At 58.7% G+C, this 23,551-nt stretch overlaps 1 protein-coding gene across 2 annotated transcripts in view; it reads right to left on the bottom strand.

Moving 5' to 3' along the window:
* The window catches only part of LRFN5 (leucine rich repeat and fibronectin type III domain containing 5), a 42,086-nt gene extending 24,223 nt beyond the window's left edge, over positions 1 to 17,863 (bottom strand). For both annotated transcript variants that reach the window (XM_083864444.1, XM_083864443.1), the window contains exon 1: positions 17,816 to 17,863. The gene's annotated coding sequence lies outside the window, so the exon portion shown is untranslated. The remainder of the gene's footprint in view (positions 1 to 17,815) is intronic.
* Between the last annotated feature and the right edge of the window lie 5,688 nt (positions 17,864 to 23,551).

Genomic DNA, 23,551 nt, shown 5'->3' with positions numbered 1-23,551 from the left:
TGAACTGCTCAGGCAAGGGCTGACAGGGTGGCACTGTGTCCTTTCCTCAGCTTCCAAAAGGTGGATCAAACATCTTGTAAGACAGAAAAATTATTATAAACAAATAAAACAGGTTTCCCTTCAGCTGGACAAGATCAAAACTACTTTACACAGATTTCTGAAAAAAGAAAAGACAGCCACTTCCAAAACTTTTAGCCCAGAGAAATTATTCTGAAAGGTCATTTTCCTCCTCTACATCCCCGTGCATGAAGCAGATACCATCAGATCTGCCACATGCGATCCCATCAGTTTGCAGGATTTATCTCCTTCGTCTGTGCCAGAAAATTTAATGGGTCTCCTGCTCCTAATGTTCCTCACTCAGCAAAGTGTCTGAGCGTTTCAGATAAGAGACATACTTAAGGCTTTGGCAAAGAAATCTAGATTTTAATTGCTGCTTCAAAATCTGATCAACCGTGCTGCTCCGGCAGGATTTCCACAGAAGTCAGGGAGTGGATGCCAACAGCCACCCACACCCCAAATCCAGCTGTACAGCTGAGGCTGGTCCTGCCCCGAGGCTGCAGAAGCCTCACAAGGGCTGCACACCTGCAGCCACCCTGCTCACACCAGTCCAGCTGTGGGCCAGTCGTGCTGAGGACCACGCCAGGCTCTGCCCATCGAGCCACATGCCTACACACCGTGCTGTAGGAGCCTTATCCTGCACTCCAGCCATGGCCTGGAGGAGGCAGAGACCTTGGGAGAGCCTGAAGACACATTCCCACATTGACACCAAACCACCTCACCAAGGCTCGCAGGAGCAGCCCTGTGCTCTGAACCAATTTAAGAGGCAGCTCCTCACTCCCATCAGGTGTAAACAGCACTGGCTGGGACTGCACAGCCACCTGCTCTGGGCCCACTCTGAACAGCCAAATCCTTCAGTCTTTACCAAAAGGGAATTCAGCATGTGGAGCTCATCCTTGGGCACTGCCAGCTCCAAAACACTGCCTCCTCAACCCTGCCAGGCCTGCAATGGAGCCTGCAGAGTCAGCACCTCCACTCCTTGTGCTTCCCTGCCTGGCATCACCATGGCAAGGAGCAGGAGCCCGGCTCTGGAGCTCCAGGCAGGTGAGTGACAGCTCTGGTACATCCCTCTGGTGAACAGCACTGGGACACAGAACTGGGGAACAGCTCTGGGACAGAGCACACAGAACTGGGGAACAGCTCTGGGACACAGAACTGGAGAACAGCTCTGGGACAGAGCACATAGCACTGGTGAGCAGCAGTGGCACATAGCTATAGAATACAGCTCTGGTGAACAGCAGGGGCACACAGCTCTGGAATACAGCTCTGAAATACAACACACAGCTCTGGAACACTGCTCTGGTACAGAGAACACAGCACACAGCAGAGAGCACAGAGCACACAGTACACAGCACACAGAGCACACACAGCACACAACACACAGCGTACAGCACACAGCACACAGCTCACAGCTCACACAGCTCACAGCTCACACAGCTCACAGCTCACACACACACACAGCACACACAGCACACACACACAGCACACAGCACACACACACAGCTCACAGCACACACAGCACACAGCTCACAGCACACACACACAGCACACAGCACACACACACAGCTCACAGCACACAGCTCACAGCACACAGCTCACAGCACACAGCTCACAGCTCACACACACACAGCACACACAGCTCACACACACACAGCACACACACACAGCACACAGAGCACAGCTCACACAGCACACAGCTCACAGCACACAGAGCACACAGCACACACAGCACACAGCACACACACAGCACACAGAGCACACAGTTCACAGCTCACACACACAGCACACAGCACACACACACAGCTCACAGCACTTTCTCACTCAGAGCTCCCAGCCATGAGGAGATGGAGCCCAAACTGTGCCACACTTGGGCACGCACAGGGCTCTGTGCCCTGGCCAGGTGCACCTGCAGTAGGGGAGCTGGTCACACACAGGGACACCCTGGGAGCAGGGGCAGAGAGGGGCTGTGCATGGCTGTGTGTGGCTCCCGAGCTGTGCAGCCCCTGGGCCAGCAGAGCAGGAGCTCAGACACACTTCAGCTCGTGGTGGCCACAGCACAGGCACTCTCTTGCATCCCCTCCCTGTGTGAGCCTTCCCTGCTCACCACGATTTTCAAAGGCAAGTGAAGTCCAGGTGGATCCCAAGTGGCACCAGAGCTAGATCCCCCCACTCAGCCTCCACACCTGCTCCCCACAGAGGCGCCTGCCTGGGGTGCCAGCACTGTGCCACAGCCAGGGACTGTGATCTGGAGTTTGGGCACGTTTTAAACTTATTTATTTCCCATTTAATACATTTTGGTATAATTCTCTCTTATCTTAATTAATATCAGGAAAATTACACAGTTTCCATCTCACAGGAGGAGGCAGAGCAGCATTGTGTAGGGAGACGTTTGTAGAAACAAAACGAGGAACCTCAAACTCCTACCTCAAGTAAATCAGCGTGACTTTACTGCAGCTAATTGAGTTATCTTCAAATTATGCCCAGGAATCAAAGCAGAGAGGAACTTTGCCCTCCACACAATGAACTCTTTAAAAAGCATCACTGCTCCTCATCTCAGCCCCACAGCACAGTGGAGTGTCTGTGTGATGTGTCCCTGTCACATCCACCCCCTGACCCAGCAGGGAGGGGCTGAACAGGAGGGAAGGGGACAGAGGGGAGAGCTCCAAGCCCCAAAAGGCAGAACAAGGTCCCGGGTGCCACGAGCACAGGAAACAAGACCCAAACGCCACTCCCAGTCACTCCCACAGCCACTCCTGCTGCTCAGACACTCCTTGGATGTGCACAGGAGATGAGAGGAAGTGAGAGACAAACACAGAGATGATGGCAGGGGATGTCACCGGGAGTTTTTCAACTTTTGTTTCACACTCTGAACGGATCAAGAATTCATCTTTTTATCTTTTTCTTCAAACTTATTTCTGGAGAGCTGAAACAGCCCAAGCTGATGGGGGTGAGCACCAGCAGCAGTGTCTGCAGTGCTGGTGGCACAAGGGAACCATCCCCTGTCCCTGCAGGCTCAGCGTGCCTGGCTCAGCCCCAGGGACACACCAAGCCCCCAACCCGGGCAGGCCACAACAAAACCTGGCCTAAAGATAAGGAAAAGCCATCAAATGGGAAACACTTTGAGATGAGCACTTTGTGTTCCAAAAATGGCATTTTTTAGTGGAGAAGCTTACCTTGACAATTTTCTGCTTATTTCCTGACCCGGAAACAGCTGCTCCTTGGTTACAGCTCAGGAAACACCCAGAGGCCTGAGCCCAGGTCAGTCTGGACCCAGTGGCCCCAGGGATGAGGGCAGGGGACAGGTTCCAGTGCAGCACAGGGGACAGGGGACAGGCCCTGATACAGTATGAGGGGACACTGTAGCAGGTCACTGTGCCAGACAAGTACCACAGCCATCTGCCAACATTTCAACAGTTGGGTTCTTGCTGATTGGTTTTTTAAAGTTTTTAAACCTTTTTTTTTTTTTTTTTTTTTTAATTCAGGTGTTCTTATATTAAAGATAGCAAAGGAAAGGCAAAGGCATCATGCCCTTCCCCCTGTACTGGAGATTCTTGAGATACACAAATTCTTCTGCATGCACTTATTTTCTGCTGCAAAGACCTGATGCCAATTGAATCTCCTTTAATAAGAAAGCCTTCCACTGGAAAAAAAAAAATCTTACTTTAAGGAATCCATAACTTTTTTCACTCTCAGCTTTGCTATCTAAGCTCTCCCTTGCCTACTTCTTTCACTGTCTGGTCCTCTTGTTCACTTTTGTAATTAAGAACAAGGTGGGGGAGCTGGAGAAAACTAAATTACTTCAGTGTCCCAGCAAAGGGACAGAGCAGAGCAGAACGACGCCCTGGGCAGCCCTTCCCATCCTGCTCACAGGACTGGCTCGTTTTCAAGTCCTTTCATCAGCCAGCAGCCCCAGCCCCACTCCTGTGGGCACAGTGACCTCACACAGCCCCAGTGAACAGACCTGGGGAGCTTTTGGAAGACCATGGAACCCCAGAATGGTTTTGTTGGGAGGGACCTTGACGAACATCCAGTTCCACCCCTGACATGGGCAGAGACACCTCCACTAGACCACACTGCTTGGGGCAAGAGTAAATCTGCCAAAGTAAAACATCCTGGCAGGACACCGCCACCCTCGGAGTGGCTGTGACCAGGGGAAGCACCTGGAGGCATCACCACCAGGCCCACAGTTGCCAAAACCCCCCCAAGAGCACCCAGGAGCTGCTGGGAGGAGCTGGTAGGAGCACAGGTTGTGTCAGAGCCAGCAGAGCAGAGCTGTGAGGAGCAATGCCCCGGGAAATGCAGAGCCTTGTCTCAGGAGAGAGGCCCCTAAGGCAGGAAATCCCGCTCTGACATGAGGGACTGGGAGGAAAACAACACCTTCAGCTCCCTGCTCCAGGGGACTGGGACAGCACCAGGCACAAGGACAGCTCCCTGCTGGCTCTGGCCCTGGGGGTGACATGGGGACAGTGGGTTCCTGTCCAGCAGCTCTGCACACAGAGCCCACAGCACAGGACAGCCCACAGCACGGGAAAGGGACGCAGCAATGCCTCACTCTGCTTCACCCGTGTGAATCAGGGAATGTGCTGCTTTGCTATGGTAAACTATGTTTTGCTGTCAGTTAAACTCACTCAGAAAAAAAAAAAAAAAAAAAATCCCTACATCCCCCAGAGCAGGGTCTCCTGGACAAGGACCTCCTGCAGCAGGATCTCCTCACCCAACCCCAGGCAGCCTTTCCTTCACACCAGCCAGATGAGATCCTGCTGTCCTCACAGGATCCTCCCAGTGAAAGAGCCACTTTGACATTTCCTTGCCACCCCTGGGCACTCCACACACGCACCCACCAGGGCACAGCTGGAGTTATGCTGAAACAGAGTTTTTGCAGAACGAAGTGATCCTGTTTGGAAGGCTGGTGCCCCCAGAGCCGAGGCTGAGGAACACCCCCCCAGCCCACACCCAGAGCAGACGGCTGCAGCCACCAGCTCTGTACCCTGTGAAAACACTTGGGAACGCACTGATAGAATGTGACCAGCGGGCCCCGGGTGTGACAGAGCCATTGACACCTCTCAGCAGCAATGAGACACCGCGGCCCTGATGCCTTTCCCTGGTCCTAAAAACTGACAGTCAGATACTGTTAAGGGATGAGGGGTTTTTGCCTTGGTGTTTTAATAAGGATCTTTTTTGGTGCACCACTTTGCCAAGGTGGAAAGCACCACAATGTACACATGATAGATCACATAAACAATTTACAGACCTTACAAATTAGCACATCTAACAAGGACACCCCAATGGGAGGCCTGGATGAATGGTGTGATATTCTCCCATCCATGGAATTCCCCCCTGGATGGGCCAAACCTGGGTTTACAGGATATGTTCTAGAGAGGACCTTGGTTTCCCAAGATACTGTAGGGTTTTCTGGCCTCCTGCTAGGAGACCTTTAGGATGTTTGGTCTCCTGGCCTAACAGAATACTGGGGCTGTGCTAAGTCATCAGATTTAAGAAATTGCAAGTGTGCATGCTAAGAACACTGAGAATACATAAAAATCATATAAAAGGTATGTAAAAGAAAAGGCAAAAAATCATCCTGGCATCAGTCGGACAAATGGGAGTTTCCTGCAGGGTCCATTCCATGCCTGGCAGGGGCAGGACAGGGACACAGGAGGACACTGTCTGACAGCACTGCACCCACCCCTCCTTCTCCTGCCCACAGCCTCAGTGCTCTGCAGGCAGCCCAGCACCTCTGCACCTGTGCTGCAGCCATGAATGGCTCCTCCTCTTCCTCCCCTTCTGCTGGGAGCCTGCACCACCCATCAGCCCAGAGCATCCTGAATTGCCACTCAGCCCTGTCCTGCCCCAGCCCCAGGAGCACAGGAACCTTGCCCCAGGAGCACAGGGATCCTGCCCCAGCCCCCAGGGATCCTGCCACAGCCCCAGGAGCACAAGGATCCTGCCCCAGCCCCAGGAGCACAGGGATCCTGCCACAGCCCCCAGGGATCCTGCCACAGCCCCAGGAGCACAAGGATCCTGCCCCAGCCCCAGGAGCACAGGGATCCTGCCACAGCCCCCAGGGATCCTGCCACAGCCCCAGGGACCTGCCCCAGCCCCAGGAGCACAGGGATCCTGCCACAGCCCCAGGACCACAGGGATGCTGTCACAGCCCCAGGAGAACAGGGATCCTGCCCTCCAGGAGCACAGGGACCCTGCCCCAGCCCCAGGAACACAGGGACTTTGCCCTCCAGGAGCACAGGGATCCTGCCCTCCAAGAGCACAGGGATCCTGCCACAGCCCCAGGAGCACAGGTCACCAGATTGTGCAGAGAGGAAGCCAACACTTGCAAGGATTTGCATCAGCATTAAGTCACCAGAGACGTGGGCAGGTTGCTGTTTCCATTTCTGTCTCCATGTGCAGGCAGTGGACATCCCTCCATTGTCTCTTTCCCTTCACTAGTGGGTAATCACCACCCTCCCAGCTCCAGCCCCTCCAGCACCAAGAACTCCTTCACCCTGCAGTCTTTATCCCTAGAGCAGGGAGCAGGGCAGTGAGGGCTGTGTCTGTGTGCCCACAGGTGCCACAGCTGCAATTGAATTAACAGGGAAACAGTGTTTGTGCACCAACACGAGCTGACGTGCCCAAGGACCACAATTGATCCCACAGCCATGACTCAGGTGTGCCAGGGCACAGAGCCTGCTGAGGGCTGGAGTGCCATGACCTGGAGCAGCAGCAGGGCACAGGTGAGCAGGGACTGCACTGGCCCAGGACAGGAATAGGAACAGGAAACACGTCAGGAGAGAGGATCACTGTCAGCATGAGCATGGCAGGAGAGCTGCCAGGCTGTGCCTGAGTGTGGGGATCCTGGGCTTTCACTCTGCTCCTCCAAGAAAAGAAATCCAAATCTTGTCACTCAGGAAGGCTTCAAACAGCTGCTCAAGGTTCACTGACAGAAGCAGCACTGAGAGGTTTCCCAGGGTCAGACAGGCAGCCCCAGGAGCACAAGGCTGGGCAGGGGGCACCGTGCTCCAGGCAGCCTGTGCCAGGCCCATGAGGGCTCTGCTGGGGGCTGGGGCTTCCACTGCCCTGCCCTGGGAGAGGCACCGGGGCCAGGAGAGCTCCCCTCTGCAGCACCCTCAGCCTCTCTGCCCACTGCCAAGATCACCCTCCTGGGCCCTTACCCGTTACTTTTTTGTCAGGGAAGGGGTTCCCTGCCAGGGCTGTACCCTCTGCCCAGCTCAGAGCTCACCAGCTGCCACCCCCAGCAGTCCAGGTTTGCCACCTGACAAACAGGAATTGCCAGACAAGCAAAACCCTCTGAAGTGCAGCTAAGCAAGTAAATGCTACAAAATAAGAGCAATTTATTCCACAGTTTACAAGTCAGTCTGTGGTCCTCAGAGATAATTCTGCTGTCAGGTGCTTATGTTCCTCCAGCAGTGCCAGGCTACTCGAGCTGCTTTGTGCCTCTATTGGCCCACACATGTGCAGATCCTCCTTTTCCACATTATATTTGCATTCAACACATAAAGTTTTGCTTGATCTGTGCTGCAAACTAAGCGCAGTTCTGTCATGAGATTGCATGGAAAACCAGAGTGGGCTCCTGACCAGCATTTATTATTCATGACTGAAGCACAGTGATCTTCCTGGAAAGGCCTGGCAGACTTTGGCACTCACTTCTCCCCAGCCACACTGGTGGTGTGGTGTCCGAGTTGTACTATCTCTCACCCAGGAGCAAACCACCCCTTACTGAGACGTGAACTTTAATTTACTCTCCAGATCTGCTGAATCAGTCCTGTTCTACCCCAGAGTCACTCCTGCACAGCCTCACTGATGTACAGGGTATTTTACACTGCTGCTTCTCCCCCTCTTTCCTGGCAGACAGGTGCCCAGCCAGTGCTTTGCTCTGATGCCGAGGCACCAGAGTCACCCACAAGCCCCTGAACTCCCCTTTCCAGAGGGAAAATCACCTGCAGAGCCCTCTGCCTTCCCTGGGCTGTCACAGGGCCCAGAGCAGAGGGATTTACTGGTGGATGGGGGAGTCAGCACTGAGGACCTCACCAAAGGGAGCAGATGCTTCACCCCTCACACCACGACACTCCTGCAGCTGTGCCCACACCAGACCAGGAGCAGCACATGGCAGAGCCTGAGCTGGGGACAGGGAGGGGACAGCAGCCACCCACAGTCACCCACACAGAGGCACAGGGGGCACAGGCTGTGCTTTGGACACTGTCTGGTGACTTCCTGAGCCACAGCAAACAGTGAACACTCAGCCCAGCCTGAAATCTTCTCATAATAATAAATCATCTCATTTCCATGGAAGAACTTCTTCCCTGTGAGAGTGGCCAGATTTGCTGTGGCTGCCCCTGGATCCCTGGCAGTGCCCAAGGCCAGGTTGGACATTGGGCTTGGAGCAGCCTGGGACAGTGGGAGGTGTCCCTGCCATGGCAGGGCTGGAATGAGCCATAAGGTCCTTTCCAACCCAAATAATTCTGGGCTTCTGTGACTCTGTAAAGGAAACAAGTCAGTAAAGGCCATAAAAAACTCTCTCAGTTCCATGTCGGGCATGGGGAGCTACAGGAGGGGCAGCTGCTCCCCTCAACTCCTGCTGCTCCAATCTGGGGGGGCAGAGTTGAGACCAACCTGACTGGCATCCACATCTGACATCAGCAGGTCAGCCTGCCACTAATTGAATTATACCTGCATTACTTAATAAACAAAGAATGCTCTCCACATTACAAGGATGTAATCCTTTAATTGGTTTATGAGCACAGAGTCCCACGGGAAGTGTCACAAATCCATCAGGATGCCCTGAGCACTTCGTTTCTGAGCTGGAGAGATAACGAGTGTCATATGGCAGCAGTCAGCTCTGGGCTGAGCGGGGAAGGGAGCTGAGCCACGCTCTGCTCTGCTCCACACCACCAGCACTCCCAGCACCAGCACTCCCAGCACTGCTCCTGAGGGCTGTGGAGCTGCCACCACCAGCAGGAGCTGCCAGTCAGACCCTGTCCTTCCAGCCCCCCAGCCCTGCAGCCCCCTCCCTTCCCTCCCTCCAGGGCTGCTCCCACCCCGGAGTGCAGGGTGTGGGGTGACCCCCACGCTGCCCCACAGGGCACCCAGGGCCCCTTGCAGGCACAGCCTATGGGCAGGTGAGCACTGCAGCCCTGATTGCACACCTGATCCATGGGGCATTGCCAACACAGCCCCACTGACTCCCCAGACACACATGGAGAGGCCCAGGGTCCTTCCTCACCCACCATCTCACCCTAGAAACACCCTCCTGCTGCCTCACACAACTTGCTGCTGTAGATGAAAACCAAAACCACATGGATGAGACTCAGCACTCCTCAAAAGCCTTGGCAGAGCAATCCATGCAGTGCACGAGGCAGGGATCCTGCTCCAGGACACCTCCTGCAAACAGTGTCAGCTCAGGATCAAGGCTCTGCTGCACAAAATCCACTTCAGCATCTCAACCCCAGCCCTGCTGCTCCAGCTTGGCTGCTGGCCGTGCTGAGGGCAAGGACAGAAGGGGGCAGGGACACATGCTGGCCACACTGGAGGGCACAGAGCCCTGCTGGCCACCCCAGCAGCACGGAGGGAACACAGCATGGGGCTGGGAGTGTGGCTGGGACCTGCGTGCTCTATGCTGGCCCTGTGCAGCACAGCCAGAGACACCTGCTGCTCCCCAGGTGCTTGGGTGAGATTTTCTGTGCCTGGCATCACAGGAACACCACACTGTGTCCCTGGAGTACAGTGGTTCCTCTGATCTGTGTGTGGCAGCTGTGACACCACTGTCCTTCACTCTCCTCCTGTAGCCTCCACCTCTCCTCACATCCCCAGGGAAGCATTGCTGACCACTTATTAACACCTACCCCCAAATTCCAGATGGCAAGGAGCAAGTCCAGCTTCTCCCCAGCACTCCAAGTCTCGAATTCCACTGGCCACGCAATTTCACTCCTCATTATTGTTCTTTATTTACTGTTATTATAACTTTCCAGATGGGATTTAAGTGCAGTCACACACTGTATGTTGATTGGCTTCCTAAACGCTTCTTAGAAGAAATGAAAGTTTTTCAGCTGAGCCCTTTGTGCCTGTTGGTGACACCACAGGAGGCCCTGGCAGGGCCAGGAGGGGCCGTGGTGCCCAGTGGAGCTGCACAGGGCACTCACCTGAGCAGTTCAGCTGGGACCCACCTGGATACACAGCACAATGCTCATCTAAAAACCACTGTCCAAATCTGTTCCCTTAGAAATCAACACAATCCTCATCTGGCACCAACAGCAGCTGTGACCATCCATCCTGACCCACCATCTCTTCTTCCATGGTGTTTATTATGTTTTCCTTCTAGATCAGGGAAGGACAGGGGATTGCCTCAATCCACAGAAGTTGCATGTCTGCAGAATGTTTCTTAAATAACACAAGTTAGGTGTGTCCAACTCAGGGCAGGAATGGGCAATACTGAACACAACAGTAATGCCAGTCCCTGGGGAGGCAACCCCTCATTTCAAACACATCAGAACACTGGACCAAATGGAGGGATCCTCACTGCTCACCAAAGTGGGAGTGCAGAGAGGGCAGGTGTGTGAGGGACACCTGCAGGATCCAGCTGCAGATGGGCAGGGGGCTCTGTGTGAGGAACACAGAGTACTAGAGAGGAGGCTGCATCCTGCAGTCACTAATGCAATCATTGCCATGTGCTTGGGGTGAGGAAACATCTGTTTGCAGTGGCCCAACACACCAGGGCAGCAAGTGACAACTAGCCCACAAAGGAGTCCCCACTCTGCTGGCTGAGCCTCTGAAGCCACGTGTCACCAGAGCGGCTGACTGTCCCCAGGTTCATCCCCATCCCTGTTCCTCAGCACAGCGCAGGGGGCCTGAATGTTACCAGACCCACATTATGAGGTCAGGTCATCACCTGGAGGCACCTGCAGCACATCTCCAACCCACCAGAGCCATGCCAAGGACCCTTGGACAGTGCCTGCTGGGACATCCCACTGTGGGCACTGGCAGACACCGCTGCAGCCCAGACTGGGGCCTGTGCCATTATCCTGGTCCTTTACACCACAGCTGAAAGATGCTCAGCTGTCTGTGTCAGCCTGCCCAGGCTCAGCTGTGGCATTCAGGGCCTCGGTGCTCTCCTGACCAGGGCACTGTTGGTGTGCAGAGCCCTCCCTGCACCCCTGTGACACAGCAGACTGTCCCCAAAGGCAGCCACGGCCCAGGCTGGGGCTCAGGGGCAGGAAGCAGCAGTCACTGCTGGGGAGCTGCAGTCTGGAGCCCGGTCCTGAGAGCAGCGTCACTGCAGCTGGGCGCCGGCAGAGATGAGACACAAGGCTGACGTGTCAGGAGGAGCCACGAGCACAGCAAACCTGCCCACGGCACAGCGACACCAGAGCTGCCCACGGCGACACCAGCGCTGCCCACGGCGCGCACGGCGCAGCGGCACCGGCTCCTGCCATGGCAGCGGCAGCTCCTGCGAAACGCCGCGTACCCGCAGCACCACTGACTCACGGCTGACAAGGCGACAAATCCCGCTCGCCTTACTCAGACCCGCTCCCACGAGCCCTATCAGGGAGCTTTACATCAGGGCTCTCCAAAGTGCGTTGGAGAAAACAGCAACGACGCAGCTCCCAGAGCCCCAGCAGTGCTGCCGACAGCACCTGCCTCCCTGTGCCCAATGGCACCTGCCATCCTCTGCCACTGGCACCTGCCTCCCTGTGCCTAATGGCACCTGCTTTCCTTTGCGTCCCTGTGCTACTGGCATCTGCCTTCCTGTGCCCAATGGCACCTGTCTCCTTGTGCCACTGGCACCTGCTTTCCTGTGCATCCCTGTGCCAATGGCACCTGCCTCCCTTTGCCTCCCTGTGCCACTGGCACCTGCCTCCCTGTGCCCAATGGCACCTGCCATCCTCTGCCACTGGCACCTGCCTCCCTGTGCCTCCCTGTGCCAACAGCACCTGCCTCCCTGTGCCAACAGCACCTGCCTTCCTGTGCCCACTGGCACCTGCTTTCCTGTGCCTCCCTGTGCCCAATGGACCCGCCATCCTCTACCACTGGCACCTGCCTCCCTATGCCTCCCTGTGCCCAATGGCACCTGCCATCCTCTGCCACTGGCACCTGCTTTCCTGTACATCCCTGTGCCAACAGCACCTGCCTCCCTGTGCCACTGGCACCTGCCATCCTGTGCCGCTGGCACTTGCCATCCTGTGCCATCCTGTGCCACTGGCACCTGCCATCCTGTGCCAACAGCACCTGCCTCCCTGTGCCAGGGCAGACACCTCACATCCCAGGCAAACTCCAACTCTGGCTCAAGCACAGAGAACTAGCATCTCACCCATGTGCAGCAGAATGTCTCTGCATGACTCCTCACTGGTGCTAAAGCAATCTCATCCCAGGACCAGCAGCACCAGGGGACTAAAAACACATCCTGGGAATTCCTCTCAGTGTGACTTTCTCCACCACATCTTTTCCTCTTTGTTTGTGTTTTCCCTCTACACCTGCTGTCCCACACCTGGTGAGCTGCAGGAGTCACAGAGCTGCCATGGCTCACTGTGGTGGGCTCCTGCTTCTCCATCCCCCATGGCCAACTACAGAGACCAGGAAGTATAAATAATTGGAAATAGATACACAGGGAATATCAGCTGTCTGGCAATGAAACAATGCTGAGGCAACGAAAACTGAAGAATTTTATCTGTCTCCAATGCAAAAGAATTCCAACACGATCTTGACAGAGAAGCCTAAATAAAAACTTCAAGGGAGAAAAGATATTCGACTTTAAAGCAAAGCTACCTAATCATATGTTTTCATGGAAATGCTTTGCCATGAGAGAGTTCCTGGGGAGAAGCTTCATCTACAAGAGCAAACTCAAAACCTCAGCACTGGCCAAAGCTCTGCAGCGTTGGGAACTGGCTCCAGTACTGTGAGGTCCCACTGACCATGTGCTGCACAATTAGAGGCCCCACCAAGGCTCCCATTACTGCCTCAGCCATTTGACAAACCACCCTCTACATTATCCAGCCTGCCCAAAACAAATGAGACTTGTAGAGCCATTTATTCCCTGGAAACACAAGAGCTGCTGCCCAGCCCAGCAGCAGGCACGGCGTGCCCAGCCTGTGCCTTAGTGGCCAGTGATCCAGGCAGGACAGGGCACGTGGGCAGGGAGCCCTGGGACACCACTGTCACCCTCACAGCGCCTAACCAATGTGTCCATTAGGCAGATAGAGCAGTGCCAGGTACCTGTGCCCACAGACCTGTGCAGGACAGCTCCCAGCACCACATCATGTCACCACACCATGGGCCTCTGCCTTGTGGAGCCCAGAGCCCCAGCCAAGGGACCTGGGGTGGCCTGGGGGACCAGCACTGCCTTTGGTGCAAGGGGCTGTGGGCCAGGGCCTTCTCCAGGAGCCCTCTCCTCATCTCACCTGCTCCCCTGTGAATACCAACCCCTTTCCCTTCTCCCTCTCCCTCTGCAGCCTCTTAGTTCTCCAAGAACCGACAGCAAGAGCTGCCCCAGAAAACAAAACGATGGCCATCACTGTCCCATGTCAGGCTGCAGGCACTCAGCTGTCACTGTCACCACCACCCCGCCAGCATGCCCATGGGTTACCTGGGGATGTGGCAAGGTCTCCACCCCTCCTCGGGAGCCCCACTAAGACCAGCACCATCCCCAGAGAACTGCACACAGACCCAGCCCTGCAGCAGGGCTCCGTGGGAACACCCTCCACAGCCTGGAGCTGGGCCCTGCACAGGAATTCCATTACCTGTGTTACTTCAAGATTTGTCATTTTGTTTTCACAATGACATCTCAAACTCCAGAGTGCCAGAAGGTATATCTGACTAATTTGAAGCAAATGTTTCCATTTTGCTGCGAAGTGCAGATTATTTGACAAAAAATTTCTAGAAAGAATGGTTCACTCTTCAGCAACAAAACCTTATACTTTGCATGAGGTTTGGATTTGGTTTTCCAGGCTTGAGCATGTCTCCAGTGCTGCTTCTGTTCAACCACATTTCTCCCTGCTACCCAGCCACACAGACAACAAGCTTTTGTTCCCAAAGCATTTTAGGTAACTACCTCAAGAACAGTTTTTATTTAAAACAAACACACACACACAAGCCTCTCCTAGCACGAACCTCATCGGATAGTGTCAGCAAGCATGCTTTAATAGCATGATATTGAAAAATAATTTTACTACTAGCTAGAAAAGTCTGAAGACTGCAGAGGATATATTTAGATGTGTATAAATAGATAACACTCAGTGATGTCTGGTCCAAGGAGTACAAATCTTCCCTAATGCATGGAATATGCCTGGCCCAAAACGCTTGAGCAGCACTTACAGAGCCTTTCCAGGCTGGCTCAGGTTCTGAGCCCGCTAATAGCGAGGCCATTAGAGCGGCGCTCGGCCCAGCTGCTTGTGCAGGGAATATGCAAAGATTGCTCTCTAAAACCAGCCCGTCACCACATCTGAGAGCACAGGCAGGATCGATCAGCAATGGAAAGCCATTAGCTCTGCAGCCTCTGAACCAGCTCCACGTGCCCCAGCAGAGGGACAAGGCCCCCAGGCACCTCGGGATGCTGCACATCTCCAAGACAGGCACCCCGTGTGCCAAGGCCATCCTTCCTGATGCTCCTGCCTTCGAGTCCTCTCTAATCTTTCTCAAAAATTTGGGCAAGATCTGTTTTTTTTCTCGCCATGCTACTCAGCCACGTCTCTTCTTGGGTTCCCCACATTCCCAGCCAGCACAGATCTTGGGCTGGGCAGCCACCTCTCATCCTCCTGGCCCCACTCACACCTTCAGTGGCCAACAGGAGCCTCTCCAGACAACAGACCTGCATTAAAAATTCAAACCAAGCCCCTGAGACACCCTCCTGAGCAGCGCTGCAGTCGAGCACAGCTTCTCTTGGCTGTAAGGATGACATGAGCACTCAGCCCAGTGGCTCTCCCTGCCACAGGACACTCTGGAGCCCACTCCTGCAGCTGCACGTGTTTGGTGGAATGGGTCAATCTCAAGTCCCCTCCTGCTGCTGGAAGTGTCTGGTGAACAGGCAAACTAGTTCAGCTTTACCTTGCACTGGGTACCTGAGATATCCAGGATTTGCTTCCACTGACTGCCCTGCCATGATAAAACCAGGAACTGCTCTTTCTGAAAGCAGAAAGATGAGGTAATATGCCAGGAGATATATCTTAGAGAGGCCTGTAACTGGAGGCCAAACTGGCAAGCTCTGGTGTGCATTATGATCCAGTCTTACGCATTTAAACACATTTATTATGCATTTAAACAAATGCATAATCCCTTGAGTACAGTATATATTTAGCAACGTGGATTAGGAAGGTGTTGGGCACTGAGAACACTCAGCCTCTGGTACAAAGAGACTTGTGCAAAATCACACCTGACTCCCAGACCAGCAGTGGAATTGCCAGGCCTGGCACACCTCCACCTGCCAGGACTGACTCTGGCAATACCCCAGAGCCCTTGGGGCAGCCCCAAGGTGTGTCCTGTGCACAGGACAGGGCTGCCCACTCAGAGTCCTTGTGGCAGCACACGCAGCTCCAGGCACACACTGGGATTCCTGCCACAGCAGCACAGACTGGTCCCAGCACACACAGCCCATCTGGGCATTGCCCCACACTCCTGGACAGAGCCATGGCCAGGATCACTGATCCCAGAGCCATGGCAGGATCTCTGATTCCAGAGCCATGGCAGGATCTCTGATTCCAGAGCCATGGCCAGGATTGCTGATTCCAGAGCCATGGCCAGGATCACTGATCCCAGAGCCATGGCCAGGATCCCTGATTCCAGAGCCATGGCCAGGATTGCTGATTCCAGAGCCATGGCAGGATCTCTGATTCCAGAGCCATGGCCAGGATCACTGATCCCAGAGCCATGGCCAGGATCTCTGATTCCAGAGCCATGGCCAGGATCACTGATCCCAGAGCCATGGCCAGGATCTCTGATTCCAGAGCCATGGCCAGGATTGCTGCTGCCAGAGCCAGCCCAGACCCCTCCTTGTGCAGCTGCACAACTGGAACCAGACAGGCTTCAACTGCAGCAGGGATGGTTTGGCCTCTTGGCCGTGCTGGCCCCAGAGCCCGTACAGGAGCCCACCGAGGCTGCTCAGGAGGAACGGGCTGACACCACGTGCCACAGGAACACGCGAAATGGAAGTGTGGGTGGGTGGGGAGGATCACAGCACGACAGCCACGGCCAAGGGCAGGAACTGCCAGCCTGGCCACTGCCACGGCACTCGGCCAGAGGGCACACAGGGCTGGGCCGGGCCGGGCCGGGCTGGGCTGGGCCGGGCTGGGCTGGGCTGGGCTGGGCCGCGCTGGGCTGGGCTGGGCTGGGCTGGGCTGGGGGCACCTGCTGTCCCACCCCGGGTCTCCAGGGCTGGCGAGGCCGGGTTCATGACCACAGCTGGGACCAACACATCCCTCTGCTCCACACACCACACAACGAGTGCCCGGAGATGCAACAGCCTGGGAGGGAGGGCGGAGGCGAAAGGGAAGCGCTGCTGTCCCAGGACGCAGAGGAAGCACAAAGCCCGTGTTCCCCAGGCCGTGCTGGGAAGGACCGGCCCGGGAAGGCGCTCCCCCAGTACCCCCGGCCCAGCCATGCCCGCCGGCACACCCGCCGCGGCTCCCGGAGCCGCCGGGGCTGATGCTCCGACACCAACATGGCTGCGAGGCTCCGCCGGCTCCTCCGCCGCTGCTGCCGCCTCCCCAGCGGGAGCCTTCCGGCGGGGAGCGTCCATCCTGCCCTACATTCCCTCTCCCGCACACAGCGGTGTCCGCACGGAGGGCGGAGGGGATGGAGGAGCGCGGGGCGCAGCCGCATCCCGGGACACGGGGGACCGGGCGGCCCCAGGGACGGAGAGCGGGGAGGGAGAGCGAGCGGCGTGTGCAGCGGCCGGGGGCGGTGGGACGGGGCGGGAGGGCTGGGCCGGGGGAGCCCAGGGGTTACCGAGCCCCCCGAGCCGCCCCGGGATGGATCCGCCCGCCCGGGCAGCGCCGCAGCGCCAGCGGGGCCGGTAACGGGGCGGCGGTGCCGGTAACGGGGCGGCGGCCGCGGCTCGGGCGGTATCGCAGCCCGGCGGCATCTCCGGCCCCGCGGCACCGCCAGCCCAGCCCGGCCCGGCCCAGCCCAGCGCCGTCCCGCGGGCAGCGTTGGCAGCGCGGCCAGGCCCGGCCCGGCTCGGCCCGGCCCGTCCGGGGCACCCGCCCCGCGCTCCCCGCGCTCCCGGGAAGGGCGTCGTCCCGCGCCCCCGCCGCGCCCCGGGCTCGTCCTGACCGGGACATTCGGGACCGGCCGGGCCGCCCCTCACCGCCCCCCCCCCCCGCCCCGTCCCCCGGGCCGGTACCGCGGTGCAATGCAGATGTGCGGATGTGCAGATGTGCAGATGTGCGGATGTGCCGGGCGCGGCTCCCCCGGCGTTACCTGGAGCCTCCGGGGACGGGCGGCGGCCGGAGCGCGTCCCCTGCGGGTGCGGCCGCGGCCGGGCCCCGGCGGGCTGCGGGCTCTGGCGGCGGGAGGGCTGCCCGCCGCTCCGCCCCGAGCCGCTCGCCGCCCGCATCCTCCCGCGGAGCTCCCGGGCCGGGCCGGGGCGGGCAGGGCGGCCGGGGACGGCCTCAGGCGGCGGCTCTGGCAGGGCGGGCGGCACCGGCACCGCACGCACAACGCGCTCGGCGGGGGCGGGAGGCGCGGGACAACCCGCCCGCATCGCCCCGCACCGGGCGGCCCGCCCCGCTCCGCTCCCGCCGCCGCTGACCTTGCCGTGTACCTGCGCCAGGTTAATCCTCGCCAAGCGCCGCCGCTCCGCGCCCCGCTGCGGGATCCTGCGCTGCGCCGGACGGGCGGGCGGACGAAGGGACGGACAGACGGACGGAGGGACGCGGGCGAGGCGCGGGCAGCCCCGCCGCCGGGCCGGCGCCTCCCGGGTGCGGTGCCCTATCGCGGGGCGGCCGGCGGCAGGGCCATGCGGCTCCGCGCCGCTCCGCGCCGGGCGCGCTCAGGCGGAGCAGCCGCGGCGGGGCAGAGCGGGGAGCGCGGCGCCCGCGGCTCGGCCCTCCGCGGCGGCGGCGGCAGCTGCGCCCATCCTCCGCGCCGCCGGCCTCCGCCCGGCCCCGGCCCCGGCCCCGGCCCCGGCCGCGGGCAGCCGCGCCGCTCGCTGCCGCATGGAGCAGCCGCCGCCTCCCCCGCGCCGCGCCGCGCCGCGCCGGGGCGGGCTGGAGCAGCCGGGCCCTCCCCGCCCCGCCGCACGCACGGCTGAGCCGCGGCCGCCCCGCCGCCGCCAACGCCGCGCAGACGTGCGCCCACCGCCCCCCGCCGCGCCGGGATCGGGGCTGAGTGCCGCCGGCGGGACCGGCACCGGCACCGGCACCGAGAGACACGGGCACGGACACGGGCACGGACACGGACACGCCTGCCCCGCCGGCCGGGGCCGGGCTGCGGACACGGGCAGCGGGAGCGGCCGCGGCCCTCGGGGCGCCCCCCGGCCCTTCCCCAGCCCTGCCCGGGGCCGGGGCGGGCGGGGGCGGCGGCGGGCGGGGCGCGGGAGTTTGAGCTGACGCTGGAGCCGGGGATGCGCCGGCGGAACGTCCCGCGCCAGGCGGGTGGGAACGCGGCGGCGGCTCCGCTCTGCTCCTCCTGGCACGGCACGGCACGGCACGGCACGGCACGGCACGGCACGGCACGGCACGGCTCGGCACGGCACGGCACGGCACGGCACGGCTCGGCACGGCACGGCACGGCACGGCTCGGCACGGCACGGCACGGCACGGCACGGCACGGCACGGCACGGCCGGGGCTCCCGCCCGCCCTCGGGACACGCGGCTGTCCCATCCCGCTGCCAGCGGGGACGGTCCCGGCGGGAGAAGGAAAGGCCGGGACACCCGTGGGGGCAGTGAACCGGAGCGGTTCGGGGATTGCGGCAGCGTTACCTGTCTCCCGGATCGCTAAAAGGGCGGAGAGCGGCATTTCTGCGGACACACTGACACCCTTTCCCAGCGCCCTTTTGCGGGAAAACGCCGGGGATGCTGCGGGACACGAAGAAGAGGAGCGCTGCCCGGAGAGGAGCTAATTAACAACCTCGCCAGCGGCCGGTGACCCCGCACCTGCAGGGATGTGCGGCACCAGCGCCGGGCAGTGGCCCCGGCTCCCCGACACCCTCCCCCCGCCATGGGAGGCTCCTCCGGGGCTGCCCCGGGGCTCTGGGCCGGACCAGCCCGCCCGGCACTGCTGAGGGGGCAGGAGGACACCCGAGGGATGCTCTGCACGCCTGGAGGCAGCGGGAGCGCTGCCGGGACACACCGGCACCTTCTCCCGGGGATGCACGGGGTGGGATCCCCATTCCAGGAGCGGGAGGAAGCAGTGGCAGTCCTCGTGCCCCTCTGCCGATACCACGCCAAAGTTTTTTGTGCCTTGGGATGCAGCGTCTGGCCCCGGTGAGGGCGAGAAGAGGGAACACATCAGTATTCTGGGCTCAGGGCTGTCCTGACAACCTGGAGTGGTCTCCAGGGCAGCCCGTGGTCCTGGTCTGACAAGGAGCGCAGCTGCCAGAGCTGCATCGTCCTCTGTCCTCCTGGCGGCCCCTGGAGCTGTCCGGGGCTGGGCTGCCAGGCTGGGCCTGGGTTAGTGTTTATCTCCAGCACCAGCTGCTGCTTCACAGAGCCGGTTCGAGCTGCTACAGGGGGAGAGAGGCTGGCAGGAGGAAATGAGTCAAAATCTTCTCTCCCTCAAAGGAAAGCTCATGCCTGCTGGTTTTGCCGGGGTGGTCTCTGCCCCACACTCGGTCCTGGCCCTGGTTGCCTTTGGAGCTGGAGGCAGTGTCGTGCCCAGCCCTGATTTGGCGTTCACAGTGTGCTCCCCTGTGGAGAGAGGAGAAAGACAAGAAGGTGCTCCCTGGGAAAACATCCGTGGTCTTGGCTGGCATCCACCAGTGTCTCGGGCTTCAGGTTCCAGCATTTGCTGCTCTGTCGGTTCTCTGCTGCCCCGGAAGCAGGGGGCTGTGATGCCAGGGATGCAGCAGCAGGGCTGCCATTGGAAGAGGAGGCAGACATTGGGATTCAGCTTTCCTGGCCACGGGAACATGGAGAAGTCAGTGGAAACTCAGTGGAAGCTTGTGCTGAGAGCCTGGTATGTGCTGGGGGTGCAGTGTTTGCACCATCCAGCACAAACAGCCTGTGAGGGCTGGTTCAGGACCACTCTGAACTGGCACCAGCACAGCTCAGCCCAGCAGCTCCACAGCCCTGCAGCCAAAGCAGTGTCCTGTGCTCCCTGGCCTCAGGGGTTTGAGCAAGGGCTGCTGCATCTTCTTCGTCAGCCTGAAATCCCTCCTGGATGTGAGACTGAGATGACACCACCGAGTTAATGCACCCAGTGGGGGCATCCAGGAGTGTGGAGCTGTGGCTGTGCTGGGGAGGTTCAGTGCTGATGGCTGGGATGGAAACTCTGCTGTCTGGTCCTGGGCACGGCCCCAAGTGACACTGTGTGGGTGCTGTGCCCTGCAGGTCTTACCTTGGAACTGTTACTGTTCCCCTCCCTCCTGTCCACCCCTCCCCTGGGGCCTCTCCCGGGTGTTCCCGGTGACTCCAGGGGGTGTCTGTGCCTGAACCCTCCCCTCAGTGCCAGGGACAGGCTGTTTTGGGACAAACCCCCGGGAAGGGGCAGGTCAGTGTCCTGCCATGGTTATTCCCAGTGCCTGGCAGTGTAACACCTCAGGGACAGCACATCCTGCGTGGCCCTGGCTCTGGGGATGGCAGGATTGCTCAGGTGAGCTCCCACCTCGCTCTGGCCAGGATTCACCCTGCCTTGGGGACCCTCTGGGGCTCAGTCACCTCCCCCCTCACCCCTCTGGACAAGCCCTTCCTGGGGTTTTGTCTTGTCTTCACCAACTGGGGTTAAAATGCTTTTTTTCCTGACAGAGCTGGGAACTGCTTAACTTGAAACATTTTCCCCCTCACAGGTATCATTTTAAGATTATTACATCACTTCTCTTTTTTTGCTGAAATAATGAGACCTTGAGGAAAGCTCGTTGTTTAAATAACACAGAGAGGCCTTTCATGCACTTTCTAACCCTCAGCCACCTCCGGAAGGATGGACTGTGGCCGGGGCGTGGTGCCACCGTGTGCAGCTGCGGGTGACAGGTGCCAGCTCAGCCACCTCTGCCCACAGCACCCACAGCACCCACAGCACCCACACCCGGTGCCCCAGGGGCTGCCCGTCCCTCGTCCCCTCCGGCCTCCTGCCCGGCCCCTCTGCACAGAGACCACGATCTGTGCCGGGAGCTGTGCCGGGACCTGTTCCGGGACCTGTGCTGGAAGCCCTCAGCATCCTGGGGAACCCGCAGCACCCTCAGGAGCCCGCAGCACCTTCTGGAGCCCTCAGCACCCTGGGGACCCCCCAGCACCCCCGGAGCCGCGGGGGCAGAGGCGCGGCGGGGGCTCGGAGCCCCGGGGGGCGGTGGCTGTGCCGGGGGCAGATAAAGCGACGTGCTCGGGGTAACGTCACCGCACCCAGCAGGTTCCATCGCACGGGCGGGCGGCGGTGCCGAACCAACCGCGGGCGGCGTGTGCACCCTAAAGGAGACCCGCGGCAGTGCAGGAGCGCCTGGGGCTGCAGCTCCTGTGACAGCCCGGCGGAAAACACGGCAAGAGGCGGGACGTGGAGAGAGACCGCGGTGCCTCATCAGAAAGTGCCTGGAACCGGCAGTGCTCGTTCATCCCTGCGAGGAGAGAATTCACTGCCCTAATCGCTGAAATGTCAAATGTCGCGTTGTGTGGAGTGGATTTCCCTTCCCCGGAGCCCCTTGGAGACAGGAACGCCTCGAGTGCCGGTGAGCACCAGCCTCTCCCTCCAGAACAGCCGGGGAGCGTGTGGAGCTGACCCAGCCCTCATTCCTGGGGATGGTTTTGCATTTTAAGTTCTTTATTCAGTGCGATGGGGGAGCTGTTGCGTTGTACAAAACGCGGCGGGGCCGATCCTGCACCTGCCGGGTCCTCTGGTTGTCACCTTTGCCAGGCCCAGGTGACACCGCTCCCCGGCTGTCCTGTGTCCCCAGCTGTCACCCTCCGGCCAGGGAGGCTCAGGGTGCTGAACCTGGCCCGGGCACACAGGGCCCTCAGCACTCCCCTTGATTTTATTTGGGGTGACATTTCTCCCTGGGGTGTGTTGGTGGGGGTGAAGCCCCAGCACGTGTTGGTGCCCTGGTGTTCACGTGGCAGCCCCACAGTGCCTGAGCCTGCCTTGGCACTGCCAGGGAACCCCCCACACCCCAAACCCCCCCGGGGCTGGGGACAGGCTGGTCCTCAAACACACTCAGTTCACCTGATGGAGCCAAACCAAGTCACTCCATAGCTGGAGTGCACCCCTTTTTTGCATTTTTAGTCAAAAAAATAATCATCTTAGATTTAAAATCATGAGTAAAGTAATTGTAGTATCTGTTTGCTTAATCTTTTTATAGAAAAGATTTATTTCTCTTTGTTTGAGAAATAAAAATAGTGTGCTGATTTATTATATTTTTATTTAATTTCGTGCATGATTATATGAAGGCTTCCAGCTGTTGGTACCTGGCTTATTTAACAAGTGCTTTAATTGCCAGACAGGAGCTGGTGGATGAACATGGATGAGCACACCTGCCACAATTCTGCACGAGCACAGTTTGGTCTGGGAAAGTCCAGAGGCACAACTGGGCAGAGTTTGCTGTGCTGACAAGGAGCCTTGTCTGCCTCGGCCCAAACCTCCCTCCCTGGAGCCAGCACCGAGCTCAGGGCTCTCCTCAGCCAGCCCTGTGCCCCACAGTGGTGGTCTGGCAGGGACATGAGCTCACCCAGAGCATGGCTGGTTTAATTTGGAAATGGGGAGGAAATATTATGGGAAGAAACAGACACATTGCAGGGCTGAGAATAAAAATTAGAGAATAAGCCCAGTCATAATTTAGAAAAACAGCCTGTCCAAAAAAAACCCTGTTACCTGCAAGAGGCCTTTCCCTTCCGAGAGGTGTCACTGTCACCTCCAGACACCGGGACTGGTGTTCCCAGGGCAGGCAGAGCCAGAGCAGCTGGGGACTGCCAGAGGCTCACTGTGGCTGGCAGGCAGTGCTGAGGTGTGGGATGGAGCTGGGGCAGAGCTGGCGTGAGGACAGGGCTGCTGACACCAGGGGCATCATCTCTCCCTCTCCATAAACAGACATTCCTGTGGTTTTGAGGGGACGTGGAGGGCAAAGCCAACCTGTACACCAGGGAGAGACCCAGGGCTGCTGTGCAGAGTCTGATGAGCTGGTTTAGGGGAAAACAGCTCCACATCTCTTTCTGAAGGTGGCATTGAGCCTGCTGGATTGGGGAACAATGATTGCCCATCCCTGAGTGCAGCTTCCAGTCATCGAACAGCTTGAAAGTGCTGGGAGAACAGTTGGACTCGATGTTCTCAGAGGGTTTGTCCAACCCAAATGATGCTGTGATTCCATGATTTCAGCAGCCAGAAGTGCTGGGTGTCGTGCAGATGGGATGGGCATCATCTG

Source organism: Zosterops lateralis (genome assembly GCF_965231275.1).
Source record: "Zosterops lateralis genome assembly, chromosome: 6".
In the NCBI taxonomy this organism is placed as follows: domain Eukaryota; kingdom Metazoa; phylum Chordata; class Aves; order Passeriformes; family Zosteropidae; genus Zosterops; species Zosterops lateralis.
This window is presented reverse-complemented; position numbering and strand designations above follow the sequence as displayed.